The sequence below is a fragment of the Hippocampus zosterae genome, chromosome 9 (assembly GCF_025434085.1).
Source record: "Hippocampus zosterae strain Florida chromosome 9, ASM2543408v3, whole genome shotgun sequence".
Taxonomy (NCBI): domain Eukaryota; kingdom Metazoa; phylum Chordata; class Actinopteri; order Syngnathiformes; family Syngnathidae; genus Hippocampus; species Hippocampus zosterae.
The window spans coordinates 8365837-8372252 of NC_067459.1; the positions used below are offsets into that span (position 1 = coordinate 8365837).

General features: G+C 45.9%; 1 protein-coding gene across 1 annotated transcript in view; it reads right to left on the reverse strand.

The window, feature by feature from the left end:
* The window catches only part of LOC127607048 (metabotropic glutamate receptor 4-like), a 208857-nt gene extending 204616 nt beyond the window's left edge, over nucleotides 1-4241 (reverse strand). The window contains exon 1 of the mRNA XM_052075088.1: nucleotides 3645-4241. The gene's annotated coding sequence lies outside the window, so the exon portion shown is untranslated. The remainder of the gene's footprint in view (nucleotides 1-3644) is intronic.
* Nucleotides 4242-6416: the final 2175 nt, after the last annotated feature.

Sequence of the window (6416 nt, forward strand, 5' to 3'; positions counted from 1 at the left end):
ACCAATAGGAGGACGCACGACAACCGTATCCAGAAAAGAGACGCGATGAGCGGCCTCTCCGACGACAGGCTATCCAGCAGCTGTTTGTTTGTGATGATCATTTGTCAGAAGACTGCCTGCTGAAGGTTGGAGATTAAACCTTGAAACGGGTGCAATTCACTCAATCAAGCCTGCTGAAGAGGCCAGAGCTGTCAGTAAATCAAACCGCTTGCTGAATGATGGCATAATATTAGCATGAATGCACTAAAGTTCGCGTCATTGTCAATCATCATATGTCAGGCGTATTTTGTTGTATACAAAATAAATGTACTTGTTCTATAATTTACCCTGTACATGGATGAATAGAACATCATTGCCGTATCAAGATTGTCATTTGACTCTGGATCGAGGACGCAATGCTCCACAATATAGTCTGCATCTTTATTACGATCTACTGTTTCGTGGGCGGTAAACGCAGCAACCGGCTTTCGGACGACATCATGAAAGGGGTTGAAAGGTGTGCGACAGCCACTTGGGGAGAGGTGGGGCTTTCGTGAGCCAGGCATCTTACTTCCGGGTTAGAAAAACAGCCAAGAAAATAACTCCTATTTTATCAGAAATGAGATCAATATTTTGCCAAATGTAAAAGATAATCATAGACATGCCTATCGTTAACTGTAGAAAGTTTAAAATAGCATGACATCGGCTATTTAAATTATCGCCTGCACAAGTTCGTAAAGGCTCGATGATAGCAGCATTTTGTAATTAGAACATCTGTCCAACTATCCATTTTCTGATCCGATTTTCCTCACAACTGAGCGAGCTGGAGCCGATCCCGGCTGCCTTCGGACAGTGGGCCGAGGACACCCTGAACTGGTTGCCAGCCAATTGCAGGGCACACATGGACAAACAACCATGCACGCTCACACCAACACCTCGGGACAATTTAGAGTGTTCCCTTAATCTCCCATGCATGTTTTTGGAATGTGGGAGGAAACTGGAGTACCCGGAGAAAAGCCGCGCAGGCAAGCAAGGTAAAACGCCACACAGGAAGAGTCGGAGCCAGAATCATACTCCTGCACTTCTACACCACCGGGCCACCTTTCGTAATTAGAACAACTTGGAATTTGCTCAGGAAAGCCGTTTAGTTTAGGGACACAACAGCTCAGAAGGCCCACATTAATTCCAGTGTTGCGAGCTACTGTAACCAGTGACACTCTAGAAATGGCCAAAGGCATTTATTGTTGAAGGAAATATGGTTGTTTGTCTGTGTGCCCTGCGATTGGCTGGCAACTGATTCAGGATGTCCCCCGCCTACTGCCCGAAGACGGCTGGGATAGGCTCCAGCACCCCCCGCGACCCGAGTGAGGATCAAGCGGTTCGGAAAATGGATGGATGGATGGAAATATGGTAATATGTGTAAATTGTGTGCCTTAATGTAATTTGCGTATGTAGTGGCACATGTGGCTTATGCGACATTGTGATGTCATCAAAGGCGAGGAAGACAATGTGTGCATAGTATTTTGAGTTCATTTGGCGTTGTGCATCAACGACGAGTAAGTGGAGTCATTCAAATACAAATGCCATCGCCTTTGGGTCGTTAGAGAGTATTATGTGATGTTTATTAGCCTTTTGATGTATCACAATAGTCAATTTCGCATCAGCCACTGGAAGTGAGACAATTTTTAATTACAGAAGAAGAGCTCCAAGCGGAAGTGCTGTATGCTATGACTGACACCCGGATTTACTCAAATTCAGAAGTGTACGTTTCGAGTGTTTTCCACAATGTTCATTCGTGAAAGATGTCACGTAGCAATCGCAAAGTTGGCGGCACAATAAATAATGACAAGAAATTGTCAAATTAAATAAAACACTGTTGTCACGTGATGCCCCCTGAACAAGTCTGCCAGCTCCCTCAAGTCTGCATGATACAAGCGCCTAAGAGAGAACACGGAAATGTCATGTGACCACAATGTGATTTGGCTGCAAATATGCCAAATGTCTTAATAAATTCACCCTACTTGTAAATGAAGACAAATGTGAATAATAACGGAGGTTTCCATTGTACAGTAATGGATTTCTGTCGCCAGTGAACATCAGAGCCAGTTCCTCTTCTACACTTTACTAAATGAGTGATTTAATTCACTTTACATTGAGAGAAGAACATCTTGGGAGTGATCAGGGAGATCCATTGGGAGATTCTGCTGACTGCTAACAGGGTTTCCACATACAGTGCACATCAGTCGCCTATCTGCTTGGCCATTTGATCAAATATACTGTACAAAAGCCCTTGATAAAGTCACTTTATACAGAAATTAGAACAATTTGGAAGTCCAGAAGTCCAGATATTGGGATTACTCCTGTACGTTAAACAGCAAATAATTAGCCAGTACTTGCTAGGCCAACTAGGTCAATTTTTAGGACAAATTCTGAGGCCTGTAGTTGCACCAGAAGAACCTTTCGCTGACGTTGCACTGGAGCAGCAGATAAGGCAAAAGAACAAAAAAATCGGTGGAAGCCGCAGGAGACATTTCAAGCAGAATATCACTATCCCTGGGAAGAACTCAAACAAACCAAAATGTCATCTATATCTCCTCGCAGACCACGAGAGAGTGAATTAAAAGCTCTTTTTTTGTCGAGTCAGAGCCTTGAAGTAATGACACTGCTAGTTGAGTCGGAATACAGACAATGGCATACTTGCACCACCGCCACCACCTTCCTTCACCATGCATGCACTGTCCAATTGAAGCCGTGAGAATAACACGGCACAAAGCTAACCTTTGGCCCCCCGCGTAAAAAAGGCCGCGGGGAGTCAGCGCCACAAGCCGGGCGTGGAGGCCGATATGAACACTACGGTGTGCTGTGGTTGTGTCGTGTAGCTCACAGTGCAATGACCACATAACTGAATGTGCACCTCTATCCCCTCTACCTCCACTACAACTAAATAATGCTGCTGCATTAAGAGGCATGCAAGCTTAAAGTGCCCTATTAAAGTTTGCTGGGCGGAGGGGGCACCACCATCATTACCACGACTGTCAGCAGGCACACACACACACGTACACACACGCACACGCACATCCTAGCGTTTCCACTTGTGTTCACCAGCCAAAATGTGGCACACAAAAATGGGCGGAATACTTGGAATTTTACAATAGATGAACCATCCATTAAGGGTGCTTACCTTGCATGACTCAACTTGTTTCAGGGTTGTTGAAATGGAAATATGTAACGTGTGTATATTTGTGTGTGTGTGTGCGTGTGTGTGCGCGCGCACGTGTGTGCGTGTTTGTGTTGGGGGGGGGGGCAGTTTGCACGTTGCTCCCGCTGACGTGCACCAGCTGTTTCTACCTGTAAAGCTCCAGCTATATAGGCTGATAAACTATATCGAATTTTGGGGGGAGTTAAATGAATTTAAGGGGGAGCGCAGGGTGTTGAGTCGCCTACGCAGCGCGGGATGCTCGCATGCAGACAAGACGATGCACATTTTTTAAAGCCACAAACGCAACAAAAAACAATTGGGCGTCGCACCGCACGAATCGACGCACTTCGGCATACAAGTCCGTGAAGATGTCCCATACTTTAAAGCCTAAAAGAAGCCTTTTACAGCGTCTGCTTGTTTCTGCACATGTGTCGATAATAACGTGGTGCGTTTTTGAAACACTTACCGCCGGTTTTCTTTCTCCTTCCTCGCAGAGCTTCCAGTGCGGTCCCCCCCGCGAAGTGACCCACATCCGATGCCACTATCTTCGGTGTTCGTTTTCGGAGTCGCAGCGTTGGTCTTGCACGTACTAGTATCCACGAGGAAATCCACACAGCGCCTTGCACCGAGAGAAGTGGTGCTGAAAAGTCTGGAACTTGAATAGTGGGTGGTTGAGTGGGGAGGGGGCGACACGATGCCAACGATGCGAGATTAGCTCTTCTTTTTTTTTCTTCCCCTTTGGTGGACGTTTCCGCGCGTGGTTGATGCTTCGCGGACCGCCGCACGGCGTTCTTATCTGCGCCGAACTGCAACCAGGGTACTGAAGAAGGCGAAGGTGTTGACAGCAGATCAGTGAAACTGCGGCGATAACAGCGTTAAGCTTTTATCCCTTATTTTGGTCAGAATGTCAATGCGGCTTCGGCAGGGATAGCGCAGCAGCCATAGCCCCCCCCTTACGCCCCTCAGCCAATTAAGATCAGTAAGAGTGGAATTGTTGCATCCACCGAAGACGTGCCTGCTGTTTGATAACCCCACGCCGTGAGATGTGTGTGAGCGAGCACCGGATGATGCGCGTGGTGGGATGCGTGCTGTGTGCAAAGGCGGGGGGGACCTCTCAACACTTCTTGCAGTATACCTGAACACCCCCCCCCCCCCAAAAAAAAAATAAAATAAAAGTGTTAACATACCATTTGTTCCACCAAACAACTTCAAATACTGCAGGGTGGACGATACACTTTTTTTCAAATAAACGTGTTTATTCTTTGAGAGGAAAGGTGTCCAACCAAATTTTAGGGGCCATGTTGTAGTTATGGTTTCATTTGGAGGGCTGTTATGATAGCAAACCCAAACAAATGTATGATCGCCTCTTCTTATCATCCGCAACAAATTGATGAATAGTTTTGAAATCATCCATGCTTCCATCCATTTACCGATCCGCTTTTACGCGGGGGGGGGGGGGGGGGGGGGGTTCTGGAGCCTGAACACCCTGAACCAGTTAGGAGCCAATTGCAGGGCACGAACAGAATCACAGACGAACAACCATCCACGCTCACACTCACACCTACGGATAATTTTGAGTGTTCAATCAGCTTATCAGGCATGTTTTTGAAATATGGGAGGAAACCGGAGTACGCAGAGAAAACCCATGCAGGCACGGGGAGATGATGCAAACTTCAAACAGGAAGGCCAGAGCTGGAATCGAACCCGCTACCTCTGCACTGTGAGGTCGACGTACTCACCACTGGACCAACGGGCTGGCGGTTTTCAAATCAGAGGCTTGTAAAAACTGTTCGAGAATTGGTGACAAAGAGTGGCTGCAATATCTCAACATTTTTAAAACTGAAGACAATTTGCGCTTTGGGCATTTTCGCAAGAAACATGAAATCGATGCACATACTGCTATTTGTATTCGCGAGCCACATTAAATGATGTTGAGTCAGATCGGGCCTTGATTTTGACACCTGTGTTTATTCATGTACTACTGTGATGAATGGTGACAAGATGATAACACAACATAAACGGAGAAAGTGTTTTTAAGCAGTGTTGTACACGAAAAGGCGAAAGGAAGGATGCAAGGTCTGAGGGAAGAAAGCAAAACGTGTGCAGCAGACGTGTTAACCAACCACGTTAAACTTCGCGGGTGCGTAGGGAACTCTTTACAGGTGAGTTTCTTCACTTTTCTCCATCTGAAACGCGATTTAACCCCTTCTTTGTTGGTGCTGCTGTTTTGCTTTGCAACACAACAGACTCTTCTGTGAACTATGTAATGTCACATTTATGGTAGCATTTGGGAAATGGCACTTTTTTTCACAAATGGAAAAAGAGAGACATTTATTTGAGGGAGGGGTTTATTGGTCTCAAGTAGGTGAGGCACCCGCTCCCTTCTACAGGTCGCACCTGTGAAGTGGACAAAGTGACGAAATAGACTAGCCGTGGGCGCAGGGGGTGCATTGTGCTTAATGTTGCTCTCCTTTAAGGCACCCGAGCTGGTGAATATTCATGAGTGACGAGCGCGTTCCGCAACGTCTGGGGGATGGCACGCGACGCAATCACAGCGCCAACTTGTTCCAATTATGGAACTTAATTTTTGGATGCGTCTTCATTGTGGGACAATGCACTGGCTCTGTGTTTTCAAATTCACAAAGACAGCCTGCACAATTTCAATGGGATTCACGTGAGTTTAATTTCGATCTGTGCAGATTTGAGGGAATTTATGGTTGCCTGATTCCGACCAGCATGACTTGATGGATATATGGTCGTCTTTCTCTGACATTTTTCCAACATGCACAATGTTTAAGCACAGTTTTGACATTTTTTTGCAGCCTTTTCAAATCTTTGCAACCTGATCAAATTTACCGTAGATTCATTACCACCTGCATAACTTTTATGCAATTTAAAGAAGTCTAGTGCCGATTTTACAAACTTGCAGTCATATTTTCATCCGAATAGATGTTCTTGGATTTATGGTAGTCCTGTTTTAACCTGTACAGATTGTAGAGGCATGCGATTGGCTGGCAACCGTTTCACAGCGTCCCCCGCCTACTGCCCAAACACAGCTGGCAGAGGCTCCAGCACGCACCGCAACCCTTGTGAGGATAAGCAGATCAGAAAAGAAGAAGATTATCGAGGATGTACGGTAGTATTTTTTTAAAAAGGGACTCTTTAATTTGTTGAACATTAGCACTTTAAGTTGGAGTTCTGTGCTTAAAATTGAAGTCAGCAGTAAAAAGTACCTCCC